Source organism: Triturus cristatus, chromosome 12, assembly GCF_964204655.1.
Source record: "Triturus cristatus chromosome 12, aTriCri1.1, whole genome shotgun sequence".
NCBI lineage: Eukaryota > Metazoa > Chordata > Amphibia > Caudata > Salamandridae > Triturus > Triturus cristatus.
The window spans coordinates 599,885,290-599,908,602 of NC_140595.1; positions in this window are offsets into that span (position 1 = coordinate 599,885,290).

A 23,313-nucleotide genomic window follows, 5' to 3' on the forward strand; every position below is an offset into this window, starting at 1 on the left:
TTCGGCTATTAAAGGCATTTGTGACATATAAATCGAGGAAACGCTGGCACGACAGAACATTCCTTCACCCTACTGACTAAATATCTCCAAAAAATCAATTCAGACTCAAATGCATAGGTCAGAAATGTATTGTTTGGGAGCAAATGCATGGATTTTTGAGCTCACTCTCTAGATGAAACAGAAAATTTCATGACAGCTCTATAGTCCACAGAGTGCTACCATTTATATAGCGCTTCTGGTGCAGTTCAGAACACGAAATCTCCTCCTGCTTCCACGGACAGAATGATTCCACAGTCACACGCACATACACACATCACACGCTGGTGGGGCCCATAACACCAACATTCATTCGCATCAATCTATCGTGCCTACCCAGTTTGCAACAATTCTTCCGTGTTCAGGGACATTGGCATCTCGCCCAGAGTAGTCTTCATGGACCTGGTTCAGGGGTTCAAGGAGAGGTCGCTACGTAGTCAGTACAGACGCCTTCCTCCATTGTCAATTTGCATGAAGTCATGTACTTTAGTGAGGATTCAATCGGTAGCCATCTTTTAGTAGGCCGAAATAGTCAACTTAAGGTAAAAGAAACACAAAACGTAATTAATACATTAAAATGACTAAAACAATGTTATTCCCTCACTAATACCCTTATGTGTATGCATTTATCTAGCCATATGCGACATTTAAAGCCGTTAATGCTGATTTATTTAAGCGCAAAACACATTAACATTGCTTAAGCTAAACATATAAATTTAATATGCGTACAAACTTAGTTCACTTATTATTTTAGCCATGCAAATGCGTTCCCACATATATTCTCTTGGTTAATAAGGTTGATTAATTCAATTACCACACATTATTATTCATTAGAATTAGCTCTTGAGTATTTTTAATAAACTTATATAAATGGATTGGGTATACCAAAATATTTTATTTTACCCGCTCCATCACTTCTTCCTGACCATATTAAGCGCTATCAATATGTGTTGTGAGGAGCATTTTCTGACAGCACAGGAATGTGGTGGGGAGGAGGGGGTGCTACAAGGTGGTGAGTAGAGAGATATTACAAGTAAGGGCCATCAGCAGGAAAAGATGGTCCCCAACATATTTTCTGTGCCCCTGTAAAAACTGACAGACTTGCACGCACAGCGAGAGCACATGGATATAGTTGTCTTTAGTGCTGCAACTGCATTGACCTGAGACCAAGTGTGCCAAAAACCCATTGCATCACAATTCAGGCTGTGCTTTACTACCCAACTAGAGTCCGGCAGACCCATTTCATTTGCTCTGCTACCATCAGAGCAAACTTTCATAATACTTGTGTTGTCAGAGATGTTATTGTTCTTTCTTACTTGAACGGTGACTCCAAGCCATGCGTCTGTAATGCTGGTGCCACATGCTCACGTGAGTACAAGGCATGTCGTAACACCCCAGCAGTTTCTCTTCTGCTGCCCTCACCACCAGTGCTGACGAGTTCCTCACGCTTCCCAACCCAGCACCGTTATTCCTTGTAATTTTTATTTTGGGTACTTCGGTAGCATCTAACCCAGACAGCAGCGAACCCAGCTCTGTAATTCCTCCTTTTACACTATCATTAGTGTCTTTTGCACCCGTCACTCCAGTTAGAAAAAGTGTTTGTGCATTTAATAAGCCTTTGTGGAAAAACTCATTTCACTTCTGACCCCTGTTTTTAAAATCACAACCCACACTACCTACCTACAGTGCAGTGAATGTCCTGTAACCGAGCATGTGCCAGCCCTGAAGCTGACGGCGAAGTCTCCCGCAGAGGCCCTGCCAGGCACACCTGGCACCCACACACAACCATATTAGTCAGGCCTGTCTGCACCGAAACCCAGCCCTTTCTTCCACACAACATTTAACACTCAGGATAACAATGAACGTCCCTCGCCTAAAAAAAACAATACGTCCATTTAAATAACATATATACCAAGCCTGGCATCCGCAAACAAAATGGCGGCGTGACATCAGTATGGCTATTTTGCTCACTTAGGAGCGAGCTAGCAGGAACGACTTCTTGTAACAGCCAAGTGGGTCCCTGTGTGTGAGCGCATAGGGTTCTCTGCCTGTAAGCAAATTAACCATGACAAGGGTTATGCACAGATGCATGTTAGGAGGGGGACAGACAGTGCAAAATGAGTTAATTCAAATTTGTTAAGTAGCCCCTGAACAGCGTGGCACCGCACGTCACACTGCACCTACTACAGAGGGCAATACTTTCATAATCCTGGGGCAATATGCCCGCCCACCCCACAGGCCTGCAGACATCCCCCCCGCATACAGGTTTTGCCAAGATGTATCCTGGCGTCAGTTCATGTGACAAGACCCTAAACGGGCCGAATTACAAGTTACCACTAGACCTGGGCCCAACAGCTGTCAATTTATTTTTATCCTTACCTGGCTGGTGAACTGCCAAGTTCTCATACACACACCGCACACAATGTCCACGAGTCCCGACAGCAACCATTAGGACTAGCTGCCGGCACTGCAGTAAATCATGAGTCGGACTGGCTCAACAGACAGCCACTCAGTGTTCATAAAATGGTATCAACTCGGCTCCAGGATTAACAGACTCACACATGGGTAGCAGCCTCAGACACTACAAGTTGAGTCTGTGCAAACTTGATATCTTGGCTTCCCGCCTGCCACACACCCTTTCCCAAATCGTGATAGGTTGGCTCAACCAGTGGTCGAAGTGGGGGAAAAAAAGTAGGGGAACTGTGGGCGGAGACTCAGGGGGCGGGAATAACCCAAGGATTTGATTAGTGGGCGGAGTCGGAGGTGTGGCTAGAAATAGCAAAACATACCAATTTTTGAACGTTCGGCATTTCACTGACCAGTTACAGCTTATAACGTTATTTAATTCAAAGAATCAATAAACATGTTTATTTGAGGTTTAATATATAAGTTGTTTATATTTAATTCATTTACAATGTGGGACATGTTTCCAATCACAGAATATTCCAAATACGCTTATAAGTGGAAGCATAAGCCATTTGTCTCCGAGCCATGTAGTTTCTTTCATCTGCACTTCTCCTCCCTTTTTCTAACCATTTCTGAACATAAAATTCAGGTTTAAATTCTATGACAGGTGGCCCCACGATATTTATGAACATTGTAGAAGACAGACGATTGATTGATATTCTGTTCCGCAGTGGTGTGAGCACATCATTCATTACACTAAAGCCCCGTTCACATTCAGCAGTTGAGGTACAAAAGGTGTTTATAATGTGCATTAATGGTTTCAGGCTTTCAGAGATGCAATTTTTATTTTGTTTGTACTCTCTGAAACCAAGGATGTACTGCCTGGTATCAAATACATGCAACCTGCTACAAAGGTTTTGTAATTCTCCCTCACCGTATAAGATGTCTACTGGATCTGGCCAATAAACTGGTTGTAGGAGTTTTATTCTATGTACTAACTCTTTGTATTCTATTTCATCATTGTTTGTGGTTGTGCATCTAGAAACATTTGATGCATTAGACATTGTCATCCTTTTTCGCAGGTTATTTGCTAAGCTCCTAAAGAACTGTGCCCTATTGATGCTAACACAGCCTTTGTTCTGTTGCAGTCCTACACCAGCAAACTGCATCCATTCAGCAGCATCTAATGCAGTTGTAGCAAACAAAGGGCCCGGGTGAATCAGCCATTGATTCAAACACTAAAATCTGCATCTGTATTGAACGATCGGCCTCATATACGGTCATATCACGCCGCTGCAGCCTTCTGGATAGGTCACCCAATTCTGTGAGAGCATCATATAAAATGCCCATATTTTCAACAAACACCAGGGAGGTTAATAAACGGTTTAAACCAGCATATTTCCTCTGCTAAATGTCACTCCTCGTTGAGTCTTCGGAAGATTCCATGAAATGTTTACTAAGTGCTTTGTAGTTATTCCAAACAGCTCTCACAGATCTTTCACTTGAGGACACCCAACGTACATCTAGCACCTTTCCAATTGCCAGAAGTCTTACTTCTACCTCCAGAGCACATTCCCCAAGCTCTCTCTGATTTTTCAGAGAGGCATGGTAGGTGGTATATAGTTTATCAAAAAAAACGGAGCTAATTAATGCCTGCGACTTCTTTACAAACATCAGCCACAGTAAGCTCCAGCTTGTGGTTAGCACAGTGCCATACACTCAACTGTGGATATTTCAGTTTCAGAAGAGTTGCCACACCGGATTTCCTACCTATCATATTGGAAGCACCATCTGTTATGAGCTGAAACAAATGACTTTTTAAATACTCATCAGTAAAACTGAGTCTCTCTAAGCATGCCAGTAAGGTATCTAGGATTAGATCTGCTGCTGTGCTTGGCAACTCAACAAGGTCTAAGAAAAAGGTCAGTGGCTCATTGTGTTTATCAATACATGCTCTTACACAGATAATTAGTGTGGTCAATTTACCATTTGTGAGCTTAGGGTCATATTTATGGGAATGGTGGCGCAGGGCAGCACAGCAAGTTACTTTGCTGCGCTGCCCTGCGTCACAGGGAAAGGGCGGGAATGTGCCGTATTGATCCAATATGGTGCATTCCGGTTTTTTCCCCTGCACTGGCACCATTTCGACAGCCTAGCTTCAATGCAGGCACACTTGCCCCATGATGCCAGGGTGCCTCCTTTGCATGCAGGATTGTTTTTGTACAGGAAGGTGCCCCTTCCTGCACAAAAACAATCTTGAGAGGCTTTTTCATCTTTCTATGTGGGCTGCAGAATAAAGCACAGTTTGAAAGAGGAAAAAACAAGGAGAAATAAAGATATTTCTCCTAGTTATGCCTCCTCTGGGGCAGCGCAAGATTTTGCCGCATTCCCAGGATTACAAATCCTTGTAAATCTATGAATGCGTCAAAAACCCGTGGGAGTTGTGTGCGAGACTTTTATTATTGCAGGAAAACTACTGCGTGACAAAGCCACTGCTGCTCTAGGGTGTGCTGCTTTGTAGACCTGCCCGCAAGACTGGTGGTGAACTTCGGTATGAATTGTGGTGGACAGGGCTTCAAGTTTACCCAACTGGCCACTGGTAGGGTTCACCTGCTGGTGCTAAGAGACCAGGACTTCTAAGGTCTAGTGTGGCCTTCTAAAGTCTATCATGGGTGCTCCCTCAGGAGTGGTCTGATGGACAAGGCATGAAGGCTGAACCAGGTTCCCCAGTTCCAAATTTGGTAGCTCTGGCCATAATGCCACATCCTATCCCCACCGAACACCCTTCTGCCCCACTGAGTGAAACTCGCACTGTCTTCAGCTACAACCCAATTCTGCCCCATTATAAGCACCTGGATGTGACTCATTTCAAATTATGCAGTGCCTGAAAAAAAGTAACAACATTCTGGGAAAAGCAAATACTCATAGGGAATGCAGGATTATGTAAAGCATGCAAAATATAAGCAGGAACGACATGTTACCTTAACGCTTTTACTCTCGTTCAGAAATCAATGAGTATATTTTGTCTCAAACATTGAGGACATGAATATAGGGCTCCTCCTGTACACATGTGTTAAGCAGGGCTCAGAGACAAAGGAACTCTTCAAGAGAATCTGATCTGACTCACGGAAACCCACAAGGGCTCCTTCTTATCCACAAATTGTGCACTCTTGATTGTCAGCGCCAGGATGCCTGTTAGGTGACAGTGCGCTTTACAAGTGAGATAAATAAATAATTCTTATTCATGTCAGCCAGCTAGCTGCTCAAACATAGTATAGCACATATGTATTCACGTGTCCTGCAAAGAAGAATGAGTGCGAGTAAGTAAATGTTGGTGTGAATGATTGAGTGCCTGAATGTAACTGAGCATGAGTGAAAGAGTGTATGTCGATGAAAGTGAGAGAAAGTGAGTGAGAATGAGTCATGTAGAGTAAGTGAAACTGTAAGTTAGAATGAGGTAATCAGAGTAGGAAAAAGTGGTGAGACTGAGTGAGAGTGAGAATGTGATACCGAATGTTGAAGAGTGAGTGCAAGTGAGCAATTTTGAGTAAAAGGGAAAGTGAATGAGAATGAATAATTGGGGTAGTGAGCCTGAGTGAGATAACATGTGAGCAAGCAGGACAAAACACGGGCCTTGGCAAAGTGGAGGTAAATATTTACTTATGGGAGGAACATATTGTGCATCTTGGAAAAAAAAATGTGGTCAACTCCTGGGGATGTTGTCTTGGCACAGTAATGGCTTTTGAGAGAATTTGTGTAAAAATGGTGTGTTGAAAATAAAATGCAGTATTTGACCCTATAGTTTTTTTTTCAAAATTATCTTGGGAGTAGCAACACCCAGACTGCAAATCCTCCTAAAAAAAAGGCACCCTTACTCGCTTTGTACGCTCTAGTTCAGCTCTAGCATTACGTTACACTACTCTCAAGCATCACCAGCCATGGTGAGAAAGGGTATTGTGCAAAACCGACACAGTTAAATAGTTTATAAATTTTACTGTTCCATTGGCATAAGACTCAGGAAAAGAAAACCTGTCGCAGTTCTTTATTGATCCTTCACTTTAACCCCTTCTATGCCCATGACGAGATAGTCTCGTCATGGAGCGCGGTTGCGCTGTGCCCATGACGAGACTATCTCGTCATGGACCCCGCCCAGTAATGAAAGGCCCAGCACAGGAGGGGGAAAGGGCGGGGCACTCAAGGGGTTAAAGTAGATCCGAGAAACTACTAATCTCTCCTTACCGGACTACTGATAATATATCTTTTGAGCTCTCGCTACCGGCTTTCTGACTTTAGCTGCTTTTGGGACAGTGAGCCCAGGACCCATGTCTGCGCATACTCGGCACACTTAGGGTGCAACATTTGCGAAGGGCTGTCCACTTCGCAGCAACACAAGTTACATTTTTTGTAACTTTTGATCCGTTTGAGCTACAAACAATTTGTAAGTTAAAATTGTCAGATTATGTAGCAGGCCCCTAGACACAGAGGGGAAAGGGAGGAGGTTGGACGCGCTGCAGAGGCCTTCGTCGATGTGCACGGTGGACCACACAGGCTGGATAATAAAGGTGTCATTTTAAATTAGGGCAGGCCCGGCTCCAGGAATTTTTATTTGGGTTGGCCAAGGGTGCATTTGGGTGGGCCACTGCGGGCTCGATTTGTGGCATATATGTCTAGGCAGGCCTGCTTCAGGGCCCTCCTTTATCTCTTCTTAGTCTTACAAGGCCCAGTAAAACGCACTCTTTTCCAAATCTCTTTCTAAATATTATCACTCTCAAAAACTATTTTTTCTATATAATTTTCCTTTGATGGGAAGAGGAGGTTTCTGAGGTGGGAGTATCAGGCAAGTGACACTACTTGGGCTCCCTCTGTTCGAGCCTTCATGGAGGATCCCTCTTCATTACTACCTCCACCTGACCCCAGACTCCGCAACGCTCTCCCTTGCAGGCTTGATTATCCACTACTCCTCTCCAATGCACCTTATCTCACAGCTGACCTTGGGCCCCAGCCCCATATCAGGCACCATCGGGCTATACTTTCATTTTTCCCGGTAAAAACATTAGTAAAATCACCATCAAACTTAAAACATTGAATATAGCAGTAAATATAATTAGCACACACTTTAAAGTATGTTCCACAGTAGCCCTTATGACCCGACTGCTAATTAAATAAACAAAAACAGAATGGCCATGACAGGGTCGGCTTTAGCGCTGATGCGAAAGTCTTTTTTGGCGCCGCACCAATAATCACTGCCATACGCCACAAGTGCTCCTCATCTCCCCATAGCCCCTCCCCCTCATGACCTCCTCCTCGGATTCCCTCACTGCCACCCTCCACCAGTGCCCCTCATTTCTCTGTAGCCCCTCCCCCTCGTGACCTTCTCCTCAGAATCCCTCATTACCATCCTCCAGCAGTGCCCCTCATCTCTCCCTAGTTCCCCCCTCCCCCCTCCACCCCATGACCTCTTCCTCGGATTCCCTCACTGCCACCCTCCAACAGTGCCCTTCATCGCTTCATAGCCCCTCCCACTACCTCCTCCTCGGATTCCCTCACTGCCACCCTCCAACAGTGCCCCTCATCGCTCCGAAGCCCCTCTCTCATATGCATTTCATTTGTTGTCTAGCGCTACTCATATCGGTGTAGTGTGTGTCAGTACTTTACACCACGCACACATTATACAGAGACAACGAATCATACAAGTATGTAAATCAGTCTACAGGGAATGTCACATAAGCCAATGAGGATTACAAGGTGTATGAATCACATGTCATCCATACTGGTGGGCAGTTATTTTAAGAGGGTTTGGTCTGGAGAAGCACAAACTCAGGATTTAAAGAGTACTCCAGTGGTTAGGGGTTGGCTTTACTGATAAAAATGTATATCTGCCCAAAGATACTCATTTTAGCAACATTAGAATAATGAAAGACTGGGGAAGTTCTAACTATATCACAAAAAAAGAAAGCGAAGTTCTAACTATACCATTCATGTTTGTAGGCAGCTCTTTGGTGATAGTTCATTGGTCACTGTCCTATGTTAGGATTGTAACTTCTGAACTGCAAGTAACACGAGGATCTCTGTCACAATGACTGTAACCCACTGAGCTTCCACATAAAATACAGTTCATCTGCACTTAACTACTAACAGACAAATGATTGCTCTCCAGCAGGATCATTCATCACCAGCGTTATTGGGGCATCTTTTATTGTCCTATTGTTGTCCTGCATCGGCCATGATAATGATAAAAACGGATTAAATGAAGCACACACGAAGTACATGTCCTGCTGGGCCTGTGCAGATTTTGAATAGAAAAACAAATAGTGACACATTCTCCTACCTACTCCATTATTCAAACTTAGTGTCGCAGCCTGAAGTGATAAACAGCTGCAGGGGTTGGGAAAGGTGAATGAAAATAAACAAAGTTCTTTTCTCCTGCGCTGCATAGAAAAAGAATATCCACGCAGCAGGACAGTCGGCAAAGGTTACCGCGGCCAAAGAAAGGATTTGTCCCCTTTCGCCATGTGGAGATGAAGAGGTGAAATAAAACAAAGCCTCGTTAACATGTAAATGGTCTTTTAAAGACCTGTGAAGTACTCGGGTACGGCTGCGATAATCTCAAACTGTCTGTACACCACGACGGGGGAGGAGGTGGGGTGGGAGGGGGGCTTTGATGCACTTTGAGCCCCGTGGCGTTGCGCGCCTCCATTCAAGCCCTTACTGCAAGGGCCAAGGCTCCAGTTTGGGTGGGCCCGGCCCACCCGGTAGAACCGGGCTTGAATTAGGGCAGTCCCGGGACGCTTTTTTTATTTCAAGAAGTAGGGGAACGGACTAGCATAATTTTTAAAAGTAGGGGCACGCCGTGCCCTTCCGTTCCCCCCCACTTCTAACACTGGGCTCAACAGACAGACACTCAGTGTTCATAAAATGGTATCAACTCGGCTCCAGGATTAACAGATTCACACATGGGTAGCAGCCTCAGACACTACAAGTTGTGTCTGTGCAAACTTGATATCTTGGCTTCCCGCCTGCCACACACCCTTTCCCAAATCGTGATAGGTTGGGGTCCCACCCACACCCTGTAACAAGTTGGGAAAGGATGTGGTGACACTGCTCTCCACTCTGATTGACGGGGAGGCTTAAGGATACAGGGCTTGTATTTAAAAAGCCCGGGGCTAACTTTACCTGCACGCCATCAGGGGGTGGAGACTAGGCCTTAATGCTAGGTCTTTGCCGAGCTGATGACCTCACAGGCTTCAGGACTGTGAGATTGTCAGCCCGGCAAATACTTAGACTTTGGGCCCGCCCAGGTGAGCAAGTAGTTAACGCAGTGAGAGTCATGTGTCTGCATGGTTATCGGGCACAGCAACAACCCCAGTGTCAGTAAGTGGGGCAGACAGCACCCGGTGTTCTAAAAACTTACAAGGATGTGTTTCTCCCAATCACTAGACCGTTGTCCTCTCTCCCGGCTATTCAGAACGAGCTCCTCTTCTTTGAAAAGGCCTCTGGGTTTAAAGTCAATCTTTCAAAATCCTATCTCCTTAATCTGAGAATGCCCAGAGAAACCACGAGGGCTGTGGAGGGTCTGTTCCCTTTTCAAAATACACATAAGGACATTACATACTTAGGCATCAAGCTGACCCCTAGGATATCGAAGATCTATGGGGCTAACTACCCTCCCTTGCTCCGGCAGCTTAAGGCAGACCTAACCAGGTGGAGATTCTCTTATACCTCTTGGATAGGGCGCATCAATGCCGTTAAATTGAGTGTGCTACCTCTTTCAGGGTCTTCCGATACCTGTGGAGCAGTCTCTATTTGGGAACTTGAAAAAGATGATCACTAACTTCATTTGGCAAGGGCAAAGGGCTCAGTTATCTTACTGGTTTCTCACTAGGGCGAGAGCGGAAGGGGGACTGGCACTTCCGGACTTCTTGAGCTACTATAGAGCAGCACAACTCCGGGTGATCGCAGACTGGTCTCTACACGAATCTGAAAAACTTTGGCTACACAGCGACTGTCAGATAGTGGGTAGTACGATCTGGGACCTCCTTTGTAAGTCAAAACAAAACCAGCCTTTAAATGCGTACATAAGCACCCCTTCGGCCATCACTCTGCAGGTATGGGATGATCTTAACAGGTCACTTCACCGGACCAATTTCCCTTCTCCCTACACCCCATACACTTTAATCTTGACTTTCGATCGGCTCATCGTGAGGGTCCATTCGATGATTGGCGGGAGGGGGGTTGCCTTATGATCTTGGATCTCTTTAAGGGGGGGAAGTTACTGACTTTTGAGGAATGCACCAACACTTTTAAGCTTTAGCCCGTCGATAAATTTCACTACATACAACTTACACACTGGGTACAACAACCCCAGATCCGGCTAGCTGCCACCAGAGACTTACTCCCCATGGAAAAATTCATACAGTCGGGGGCTTCCTCGAGAGGGACCATCTCTTTCCTTTACTCTCTCATTTGGTCGCTGGGACCGCGCTCTGCCCCTAGACACCAAAGGTTCTGGGACTCGCTTCTTACTACTCCGTTGGGGGACAAACAGTGGGGTTCCTTGTATAAAGATATCTCCAAATACAATCGCTCCATGTTTCTCCGTGAAGCTCACTATAAAATTATGTACGAGTGGTACTTACACCCTCTGAAACTGAGCAAAATATTCCCTAAACCCTACGATAGATGCTGGAGAGGATGTGGCCTCTTAGGAGATTTTAAACACATATGATGGGATTGCCCCTCGATCCAGCCCTTCTGGAAATACATTTTATCCCAAATTAAGTTGATACTGGCTACCCAATTCCCGCTACAATAGAGCACATTCTCTTGAGGGTCCGGGACACGAGTCTAAAATGCCAAACACACGGGGACCGCTCTATTATGTGGTTGTGCTTAGGGGACGCCAAAATGGCGATAGCGGCTGCATAGAAGAAAATGGAGGCCACCTCCCTGACACAATGGCACGCTAGGCTATGGCGAGCCCTGGCAATGGAAAGATTGGCAGACATCGTGAATGACAGAACAACAGGGTTCCACTATACTTGGGCCCCACTAGTTGAGTATTTGTCTGAGGGTCTGCCCCTGCTCACTTGTGGCCCCAGGTTGAGGGCTCTACACCTTTTTAGGTCTCGCCTATGCAGCGCGCATGTTCTGCATAGGAGACCTTTAGCCGTCATGCAGCTCTTTTTCAAAGCACATACTCGTGCTTGTGGCGGCAAACAGCTAGCGGGAGTGCGCAGCGGCACGCCACAAGCACAAGTATGTGCTTTGAAAAAGAGCTTTCCCCAGCGCGCGTGCACCACTCGTGGGTACACCCCTCCGCCTCTCTCTCCCGATGCAGCCTGCGTGCCTTTTTTTTTTTTTAAATTTTAACTCCCTTTACTCGTCTTTTTCTCTCTCATGTCTCCTTTCTCTTATCCCTCCTCTCTGCTTTTTAAACTTTAACTCCCTTTACTCGTATTTTTCTCTCTCATGTCTCCTATCTCTTATCCCTCCTCTCTGCTCTACACAAAAAACGCCATACTTTGATGAAGCAGAGCCTGCTCATAATATCGGCGCAGCGATTATATCATCTATTCACCCAGGTAGTTTGCAGGATGTTTCATTAACCCCGTCCCTCTTGGCTTCGACCTGCAGATAAATAACTCTCTTCTTATGAAGAAAGAGGCTCAAATGAGGCGTTTTTTCCAGGTGGTCGCCAGAAACCCAGAATTACGTATTTTTGTGGATTTTGGCGAGCGAGCAGTGGAACATTAAAAGGGCCCTGCTTAGACCTCTGCGCTATCTGCAGTCTAAATATTTTATAACAAAAGTGCAGCGGCCTCTCTCTGTTCGCATGTCAGGCCTATCTGCCCTGCAGGCGCCGAGCTCTTCATATTGCGAGCAAAAGATAACCTTGATGGGGTACACTTATCGGAAGCAGTAAATAGTTTTTTTTCTTCGTTCCTAGAAAAAAAGTCTCACTTTAATATTCCTCCTGTTTGCTTCAGCCGCACATTCTGCAATAACGCGAGAAGACAAATGTAATAGCATCACCGTATCTGTTCTATGAAGACAAAGTATGTCTTGTTTGTTAATGAGTTCCTATTTCAATGACAGTGTGAGTGAATGGTGATAGACGTCTAATTACAGGAGGGTTAATTACATGTAATCGCTCTTTGTTTCTGTGTAACGATTTGATTCACCCCATGAAGACAGCTGAGTGGCATTTACTCTACAAATTCGTGTTTAATTAGCGTGTGCGCCTTCTCCCGTGGCACCTCAAAAACCCACCCACTGCTGGGTGGATCTGCATGGCGTTAACCTCGATTTCATGAGGCAACTTGTCCCAAGATATATTACAAATCACCATATATAACCAAGTATTTGCAATGCAATAGGTCTCGCATTTACACGAGTTTGAGCTATTGGCATTGTAAATGACAATGCCTTTTATTTATGTTTTGGTTTTTAAAACATAAGTAAAAGGCATTGTCATTTACAATGCCAATAGCTTAAACTTGCGTAAATGCGAGACCTATTGCATTGGAAATGCTTGTATTTCTTTGCTTCCATGTTCAACAAGCATTGGCATAGCCAATAGGTCTCGCTTTTGGGACCTTATAAGTATTTAGTTATGCAGCACAATATCCTTGGTGCAACAACATTAACTGTTGCATGGTTAAACACTTATAAGGCCCCAAAGGCGAGACCTATTGGCTATGCGAATGCTTGTTCATATCTAGCACTTGAGACAAATGTGTTGATTGGAAGAAGAGGCATGGGGGATATGTCTCGGACCCTCCTCGAGGTGCTCCCGTCCGCGCCACCGACCGACCACGACTTTGTGAAACGTGATACTATTGTTTGTGTTGTTCTGTTTCCTTTTTTTGTGTTATAGATGAAGAATGGTTCCTGGGTGGGAGTCACTAGTGCCAAATTGACAACAAGTCACATGCAGGGACTTAATAAACGAGTCCTTTCTGATCAATTTACCATGCATCGGGATGACGTACATAACGCTTGTTGATGTCGCAGTTCGAATCCTAGTCCACAAGATGAACATGTCAATTGAGCTACTGTCTTCTCTTGATCTGTACGATATACTAATGTCTCCCACCACTGTTTGTTTGTATGTGTTTTACAAAACTGAAACCAATAATTAAAACATTTTGAAATAAAAAGTTACAAGGGGGTATTTAAAAAAATTAAAACAATATGTGAGCATTGCTATTATTGCTTTGTTTTTACTGTGAATGTAGAGGGGCTGAGCCCTGACGCCCTTGGACAGAAATCTCCGCTGGTTCTTTGTATGTCAGCAATTTAATGGGTTGGGGTTTAACATACACATAGGTTGTTCTCTTATCTCTTCATCGCAAGATCTTCATTATGCAACAAGCCGTGTTACCACCACTCTCCTCTTTATCCTCTTCAGTAATTCCTCTTGTAGAATGAGAACTATGGTTGGAGCGGTTTGAGGCTTATATGGAAGCCCTTGACAGGAAGAATTTTATTCAAAAACACTGTTACGGCACTCTTTAAGTATGGAAGGGAGGAAAATGTTTAAGCATATACTGATGGTTGTTGTGTGCGATGAGGGTGATGAGGTCGATGAGTATGCCTCGGCCATCAGAATGCTGGATATCAGATTCAAGAAAAAACGTAATGTTATTATGGGAAGTCATACATTTTATATGAGGAAACAACTGCCAGGGGAATCAGTAAAAAACTCTGTGAGTGATTTGAGAGTGTTGGCTTCAGCGTGTGAGTATAAAACCATTGAGGATGAAATGTTGAGGGATCAAACTAGCTGCGAAAACCAATAGCAAGAAAATTCCGGAAAAATGTGTTGACTAGTGAAAATGTAACCTTGGACAATGCTCTTGAGATAGCCAAGAGTGTAGAAACCACGGCTGTGTATATGGAGCAAATGGCAGTCCAATCGGTAGGTTAAGCTACTGCAGCCATGTCCTGCTGTAGAACAAAATGGTGCCAAATGTTAAACAAGCATTTGCAATGCAATAGGTCTCGCAGTTACCCGAGTTTAAGCTATTGGCATTGTAAATGACAATGCCTTTTATTTATGTTTTTAAAACGAAAACAAAAATAAAAGGCATTATTATTTGCAATGTCAATAGCTCAAACTCGCATAAATGCGAGACCTATTGCGTTGCAAATGCTTGTTTTAATTACAGCAGAGTCTGAGACCAGGAGGGGCCGGCCCCTGATTCTAGCTGTATTTTCTACCCGGTCCCCTTTTTAGGTCTCGGCTGCGAAGGCTGCGCTTGCGCAGTCTCGCTCCGAGATTTAATGACTTGGAGAAGAGGGGCTTGAACCCGCCCCTCTTCTCCCCTGTTCTCCATTGGCTGGCCTCGTAAATGCTGGCCAGCCACTGGAGAAGAGGTCAGTCACTCCGATTAGGCCCCGTCCTTTTCGGATCGGGGGGCGTGTTTTTTGCGAGAAGTCTCAAGGAGGAGACAACAGCAAAACACGCCCCCGAATCCGAAAACGACGCTGCCTTTCTCCGAGGCATTTCTGCTCTACCTCGGAGAAAGGCAGTGGTGTGCCTTTTGCTCTGCCTTGTTATTTATTTTACTTGTTCCTGTTTTACATTCTGTGTGAAAATAACAATTAGCTTGTTTCTCATGAATGATTTCCAAAGTAGCTCGACCACTGATCACTTCAATAGGGTTTTGGGCGCTCTCCAAGGGACTGAAATTTAACGGGTGCCTGCAAACAAATTGCAAATTATGTGTCTGTTGTTTTCTCGAAGTATGAGGTCTGTATTTTGACACGAGCGGCTCCGCTGGTGCTGCTGGGAGCCACCGAGCACTGAATTTCATACGAGAGGCGTCCCGGGAGCAGCGCAGGCTGCTGGACGCTCTGAGTCTGACATCATTGGCAGTGCACCGAACTGGAACCTTGGTCCTAAGAATATCAAGAGACACACTACTTTGGTCTCCCTGCCCGTGTCATCTTTTTAAGAATGTTTGGTGGGGGGCAAGCAAGACGCATTTACACTCTTTTAGTGTGACCGGTTAAAGTTGAACATAGATTAAAGCTTAACATATACTTTAGTTTTGCGTACCATCATGTTTTAGTTGTGGCCCCACAGTCCTTGAAATGACGCCGCGTGGCCCGCACTTGCTGGACACAGCAAGAGGTCTGACCTGTCCATGGAGCATGGGCTGGGAGAAGCAGGAGTGAATGCCACAGCCGTCAGTATCTTTAGGTCAGAACCAGTATCTGGACGATAATGTGACAATAATCACGTGATTTGGTGGGGGTGGGTGGGCTATTCCTAAGTAAATAACTTGGGGCTTATTTACAAGCCCCCTTGCGCCATTTTCCCCATGTTAAAAATGACGTAAAAGTGGCGCAAGGGGCTTGTAAATAAACCCCCTTGCACTTTTAATTGCATTTACATAGCGCTTACTACACTTGACGAGGGGTTAAAGCGCTGTATGGCGACTAGCACGCTACTCCGGGACCCAAGGAAGAATCTCCCTGCTTTAGACACAGGCCCTCGTGTGCACACACAACCACACGAGCACACATTTAGTGCATTAATTTGCACGTGTGCCGTGCTGCGACAAAGCGTGCTACGGATCACATTTTTGGCGCTAGCTCCGAGTGTGGAGCAGAGCCCCGGTCCGTGGACGCACATCAGAAGTCCGGTCTGGGCGATGATTAACTCGGTGCTCTAATTACCCTCTGCGGAGATCTCTCTGGTAAACAGCCGCAACGGAAACTCAAGGAACTTTAGGGTTTTCATTAAATCTTTAGTACCAAGAGAAGATGCCCGTGTGAATTCCCAGGCAGTAAACCCCAAAGCGCTGCAAACCAGACAAACTGCTAATGCCAGCTTCCGGAGGCGCAAAGTGAGAGGAAGTGGCCACCCCTCCGCTGTTTGGCCTCCTTCTCTTCCCAGATGAAAGACGGGCCTGAGATTCCAGAAACCCACAGATGTTCCTATTGCTGTTAACCTTATCAGGTAGTGTCTAGGCGCTTAGAAAGAAGTGGGCACCAGCAAAGCGATAGGTGAAACCTGGAAGTGACATTTAAGACAAAAAAACACTGATGTGGCAACGTGATACATCTGTCTTAAAATGACCCGTATATGTTTGAGCATCCTTCGGGGGTTGGACGGGGGCGGGGTCTGCCTGAGCTTTAGAACAGGACGTTATGTTTTGGTTAAAGTGGGCGGTCCAGGGCTTTAACTTAGACAAGCATTTACAATGCAATGGTCTCGGCATTGGTAAAGTTAGAGCTATTGGCATTGCTCATGACATTATTTTTGTTTATGTTTTTGTTTTTAAAACATGTAAAGAAACGGCATTGTCATGAGCAATGCCAATAGCTCTAACTTTACCAATGCCGAGACCATTGCATTGTAAATGCTTGTTTAGTTATACTCGCTCTCCGCTACATGTACTGCCCTCCTTTCCCCGGTTCTCCTTCCTCTGTATTTCTGCTCTCCGACAGTTCCCTTAGCGGCTCTATCTCTTTCCCTCTACCATCCTCTTCTTTCTTTCGCTTCCTGTTTCTCTCTCTCTTAACCCCCTTCTCTCGATACCCCCCTTTCTTTTGCTTTTTTACGTGCGTCTGTCCCCATTTTCTCCCCCTGTCTCAACTTCTGTATTCCCTCCCGCCCCTCACTCTAAAATAGCACTGTTTTTTATTCCACTCCTGCTATCTTTCCATGGTCGTTTGCCCTTCGTCCCTAACGCACCCACTATTTATCTTTCTCTTCTGTGCCAATTCTAGTTATTCTTTTTTCACGTCACTTCCCACTTCTTTCTGTTTCTCTTTTCTTCCTTCTTTTGTCCACCCCGCATTGCTCTTTCTTCTCCCTCTATCCCTTTCTGCCAGTGTCTACTGCCCTTGTGTGCCCTGAGGCAGGCTCTCGACTCATTAAGGCGCTGGTCACAAAACAGAACATTAAGAGGCTCTTAAAATGTAATGAACTATTAACTTGTAACGCACTCCATAAAAGGGCAGAACAGTGCCCCGTGACCCGCCGGTATGTGCGCCGTCACCTTGGCACGGAGTCTGTGGCACACCTAGGGCTGGTCTCTGGGGATTTCGCTTCTCAAAGTAGGGTAACCCTTTGCAATCCGAGTCGCTGCCTCTCAGATATGCATAGGAGTCTAGTTCACTTTGGGTTGTACATGTGTTCTTCGCGGTGCACAGTGCACACCTGTGTGCCCCGGAAGCACGCTGCCTGTAGCCTTGTTCCAGTGCTGGGGCCTAGCTTCCATTTGGTGCAGCAGGTGCACTGGCGCCTTGACCCAAAGACCTGAGGGGCCCACTGAACCCTAATTATTGCCCCATTTCACAGTTCACTCATTTCCTTCCTCGCAAACAGAAAAGCTCGGCTGTGTGCTCGCTGCATGGAATTCGAAATTGTGAGCTGTGCATGTATTTTTAATGTCCCGTCTCCGCTCCCTGAAGGGTCATCGGCACAGGGCGCAGCCAGGGGTGAGCAGTAAGGCCGGGCCTGGCGCCGGGGGCGGAGAGGCCTATGCACAAGCAGCTCGGGTGGGCACACGTGGAAGGAAGGAGAGGAGCCCTGGCTAAAGCGTGCCATAAGAGCAGGAGGGCAGAGCCGGGGTTGGCAGCGGCTCCTCTGAAAACAGCAAGCGGGAGAACACACAAGGGGTGCAGCAGTGCGTTATGGAGGCCCCCTGGTACTGGACAATAAAAAAAGAGTATCTACCCAATAATTAAAGGGCACTGGATAACGCCGCGAGTAAACGAGCCAGTCTGGGCGGGCGGGGCCAAAAGGAGACAGGGCGGTAACAAGGAGGGACTAAGAAGCCTCCTTTACAATGAGAAGCCTGCGTTTAGCCTAAGCTATGATGAAAGCCAATGGGAAGAGGGGGCAGGGCTTCAAGTCCCCTTCCTCGACCGTATTGATTTCAAGAAGCTCTCGGATGCCGAGAGGAGCGCATGCGCGCTGCTATCGCCAGCCGAGACCTAAAAAGGGACATTTTGCGAAAGTTTGCAAATCCAAAAATACTTTTGAAAAGAGTAAACCAAGGGAGATTCTTTCAGTCGGCAGAGTACTGCAAACTAATTCAAACTCAGACAGTGAGGAAGAGAATTTGGTCATGATGAATTCTGATTCACCTGTGGAAGGTGTGGAGAATAGTAAGGATCTTAAAATGTACTCCAATATGGTCAAGATACTGGTTTGTCACGTAGATATTTGTGGGATTGATGTACCCAGGATGGTTGATTCTGGTTCATTTTTTACCTTGATTGGTCCAGATGAATGGCTGAAGTTGGATTATATCGAGTTAAGGAAGACTCTTATCAGACTTTTAGAGTATGGGAGTAAACATGTAGAAGTGTTAGGTGAATTTGAGTGTACTTTGAGCTCTAAAGAACGCAACACTCCTTCCACAGTCTATGTGGCAAAGGATGGGTCATGCCTTTTGGGGTGCCTGGAACAGAATTTAGGAATCGTTTTAGATCCTAATAGTCAGGAACAGGTTTTGCTAAAGGATGAATGCAAGTCGGTATGGACGGTGGAGGAGCTTGTGTGGGAAAGGGCATTTCCTTATATTTTCAGTGAGAAGCTGGGTAAGATGATGGGTTTTTCCCATTGCATTGTTTTATAAAAGATGGGGTGAAACTTGTAGTTCATAAGGCGAGATGGGTCCCTATTGCTATGAAGGAGGAAATGGAGCTAGAATTGAAATACCTTAGTCAACAAGGTACAATTGAACCTATTGAGAGTTCTGAGTGGTTGTCACTGGTGGTTCTAGCTAGAAAAGGTAATGGTAGTCTAAGGATGTGCATAGACTTACATGATCTGAATGAAAGGATATGGGTGCATATACATCCATTCCCAAATATCACAGACATGCTGGGTTCCCTTAAGGGAGCATCTTTGGTCCCAGACACTTTGTAGATTAGATATAATTTTTGGGTCTCAGCCTCAGCCCATCTCTTGGCTAGATGAGGGCTTGAAACATGTTGATCTTATGACAAGTCTCCAGGGATCATTGTCCGCTCTTGTGACACCACATTTTTAATAAGTCAGGCATACTCACAGATTTAAAATTTTGATTGGGGACTTGCTTAGCCTTTTTTAAGTCACTATTTACTACTCTACCACCCACCTCTCCCCATTCGACACAAAGGGCCCCCACTTGCACTTCACATTACAGCCTTGCAAAAAGATCTCCGATAAAGAGCCGCCTTGAGGGTGAACGCCAGGCATTGCAGCGCCGGCCCGACGAAAAGCCAGCCCTATGATGAAGCATGACACCCGTAAATGTTTGTGAGGGCCTCATTCCCAAAAAGGAACCATTCCCCACATAGTTGCTCCTTCACTCTGATCTTCCGCACCCTTCCTTTGGCCCCCCTTAGTAACAGCTTACCCCTTTATTTCTAGAATTTACAGTGGAACATGTATGCTGGACCTTTATGCACTCTAGGTCCCCTATTTTTTTGTGACAGATTATTAGCACGGCGGCTCAGCCATGGGGCCGACCTTTATAAGTAGCCCTTTGTCACTTTTAGGGTATGTGATCCTGATACGGTTTACCCTTACCTCTCTTTAAAAATCCCCCGCACCCCCCTCTCTTTTCCTCCCTCCTGATAGACATGTGACACTACTGCCCACACCACAATGGATGGTAATTTAGGCCTCAGTTTTGGAGACAACATGGTTACAGAAATATTGAAAACCCCCTCCCTCCTAGCGGCTGATGGAACCACACCCTCCTGCAGCCAATCTGAAGACTGGAATTCCCTTACTGCCATGAAACGCCAGTGGGTGAAAATTACCCTCCATCATGACTGAATACCATAGGGCTAACATCTCGCCTACAAGATTGATAGTATCCAACGTTCCACGCATCTTCTTGGAGGACAATATTTTTCAAAAACAGTGGTCCCAGGTGACCTGGAAGTGCACTAGGGATTGGCCAATTCTCATCATTAATAAAGCTAAACGGTTAAACCATGTACTTCTGATCAGGATTCAGATAGCAGAAGGGGCACTCAAAACTGGGATTCTATTGTCAGTATATAAGACCAAGCTGGCTGAAATCAAAATGTGATCACAGAGAATAAGGACTATCTCATGAAGCAAAAGGTTAACAAACTACAAAAAGATATTAAGAAATTTGACAGAGAGAAAATGTACCCATACTTGAAGGATGATTACCCAGTCACTTCAGTTGACACATTATCAAATGAAAGGCAAACCCCTGGGAGAAGAAATTCTTTCTCCAATAGCAACTCCAGCACAGACAGCTGAGGTAGCAACAATGGGGGTAGAAGAGGCCACATAGCACCCCTTATGAATGACGGAATACCACCCTTTCAGGGGCCCCCTCCTTTTGGCAATGCCCCTTGTTCCCACAAGGCCCACAACTGTTCCCTTAACCTTACAACCTTGCTTTTTTAGACAGAGGCTGGGGCAGAAGAAGAGGCAGACACAAACGTGTAGTGGCAGGAACCTCCCACGCACCAAGTACAAACAAGGAGTCAAATGGGGAAAATAATTGTAAATCTATCAAAAAGGACATTAAACGACACAGAGAACAAGGTGCTCAAGAAGGGTCTTGGCTTTGTCCCCACCCCTAGGACGGACAAATTGCGGGATAATCATGAACTTCATAATTTCTTCCGGTTAATGGCATTCTTCCAGGACAAACCTAACCTTCATCAAACTGACTCGGGGCTACACATTCCATCTAGATTCACCCCCACCACTATTATGACTCCAATAGAAATACTGACCTTTGAACAGGCAGTTTTGAAGGAAGTAACTCAGATCAAAAGTGGTCCTATCTTCCAGAATCTATTCAACTCTGAGTTGGCAGCGATTAAATCCTTGGCCAATGACAACAAGATCACTATAAAACAGGCAGGCAAGGGGGGCATCATTGTTATCATGTCCACCATTGATTACGACACTGAGTGTAACCGCCAGCTATCAGACAGGAAATACTACACGCCTATTTCCATTGATCCCTCTAGACATCTAAGCACCCAGATCAACTCTGTGGTGTCAACAGCCAAATCCCAAAAGTGGATCAATAAGAATGAGGCTGAGTTTCTGGTTAACACTCAACCAAGAACACATTTCCTCTTTATTCTCCTAAAAAAAAAACCAAAGGTGCCTTTCCACCACCGGGGAGACCCATTGTGTCGGGCACTGACTCCCTTCTAGAAACACTATCCAAATTTTGTGATCATTTTCTCCAACCCTTGGTGAAAAAAACTCCCTTGTTTCTCCAGGATACGAGAGATGTACTCCATCTCATAGAAGAAACTAACCACACATACCCAATTGATATACTGGTGACTCTTGATATTGAGGCCCTTTACACTAACATTCCTCAAACAGCCACCCTGGAAGTGGTTGAGTGGGCCCTCCTCTCGGAAGAAATGGACTGCACTTTCCCCAGTCAGTTTTATCATGAAATGCGTCACTATTGCCCTGCCTGAAATCTTTTTTTAATTTTGTGAACAACTATACCACCAGACCCAGGGTACTTCAATGGGTAGTACCTTTGCCCCTAGTCTATCCTGCCTTTACATGGCAGCTTTTGAGAAGGAATACATCTTCCACGCCAATAACCCATACAGCACAATATCACTTTGTGGCAAAGGTACATCGACGACATTTTCATTTGTTGGAAAGGAGAAAGGACAACATGCAATACCTTTTGCGAGTGGATCAATTCCCTCAACCCTTACCTCTGGTGTACCAACAATGTGTCTAATTAAACATTCACTCCCTAATCCACTTTTGGGAGAGGATGATAGCCTGACCACGACTACATTAAAAAAACACAGATAGCAACAGCCTGCTACTATTTGGGAATCACCACCCCAGGGCACTGCAGAATAACCTCCCATACAAACAATTTCTATGGCTGCGCCGCAACTGCAGCTCAGTATCTGATTATGACAAACAAGCCCTTACACTCTCTAAGAATCTTGAGAATTGAGACGATCCACAACACTGAGCGAGAATGCCCAAAAAACGAGCTAGGAATAACAATAGAGAGGCACTTTTGGAAGAACATGTTAAACCACCAGAAGATACACTCAATTGCGTTACGACATACACAGCTGACTCAAACAGAATACGGAAAATTATCAAAAACATTGGAGTATTCTCCAATCTGGGAGTTTAACCATGCCACAACCTAGGTTCAACTTCTAAAGGAACTTCAAACATTAAAGACATGTTACTGCTCACAAGACCAAGGGTATCAGACAGGTCCGACCAAAGTACCCTGTGGTCCCTGCCTCCTATAAAGTGCCATTTCCTAAGTGGCTCCTGCACTGTCTGTAGCTTGACCACAGCAACAAAATAAATAAAACTGTGAAACACATTCACTTGGTCACAAAATACTCATACCAATTGCAACACAAAAAAACTGTATCTACACCGTTACATGCCCCTGTGACAAAAGATTCATAGGGATGACTACCAGACCGGTCAAGACCTGTATCACTGAACACCGCAGCAACCTCAGATGCATAAGAACCAGTACCAAAATATTCACACATTTTATTGACCTTGACCACACCGCTGACAATTTACGATGGACTGTGTTGGAAGCCCCCTTCACCTTGAGAAAAGGTGCACTCTTTAAAAGGGAACAACACTGGATTTTCTGCCTAGGCACACATGTTCAGGGATTGAATGAAGATATATCCCGGGGTGAGAGCAATTGGTAGCCTCCACCCTCTTCACTACATTCTCATTCTGTTGTTAAGCTTCCCTCACACTTATTTAGTTTTGCATATTGATATAGTCTACCTCCAGCCACAGGACAGGGCACACCCCCCCTCTAGCTACCTGAAACATGACAGGGTGGTACTCCATTTTATTCTATTTTATTGTTTGATCAAGCCTCT